Consider the following 319-nt stretch of genomic DNA (forward strand, 5'->3'; position numbering starts at 1 on the left):
AATGAGCACTGACCAAAGTCCAAAGAGAACTGTAGGGTCGGGCAGGTAACAGCCCCATCACCCAGCAGGGACTATGAGGAAAGCCCGAACATGCGGCAGCGCTGCCGGGTGGGTGTGAGCCAGCCCGGAGGAATGTGAGGAAGATAAACAGCGAGGAGGAAGGGCGATTCCCAGGTATCGGGGTGGGCACCGCTGGCAGCAGCAGGGCGAAGTGTGAGCGCTGCAGAGCTGGGGCCGCGCTTCCAGCCAGCGGCGCGGGGGGCTCTCCCCTATGGCTTTGACTGGGGCCTTTCGAGCTGGGCTGGCAAAGGCTCCTGCT

The sequence above is a fragment of the Nestor notabilis genome, unplaced genomic scaffold, assembly GCF_000696875.1.
Source record: "Nestor notabilis isolate BGI_N333 unplaced genomic scaffold, ASM69687v1 scaffold30174, whole genome shotgun sequence".
NCBI classification, from domain to species: Eukaryota; Metazoa; Chordata; class Aves; order Psittaciformes; family Psittacidae; genus Nestor; species Nestor notabilis.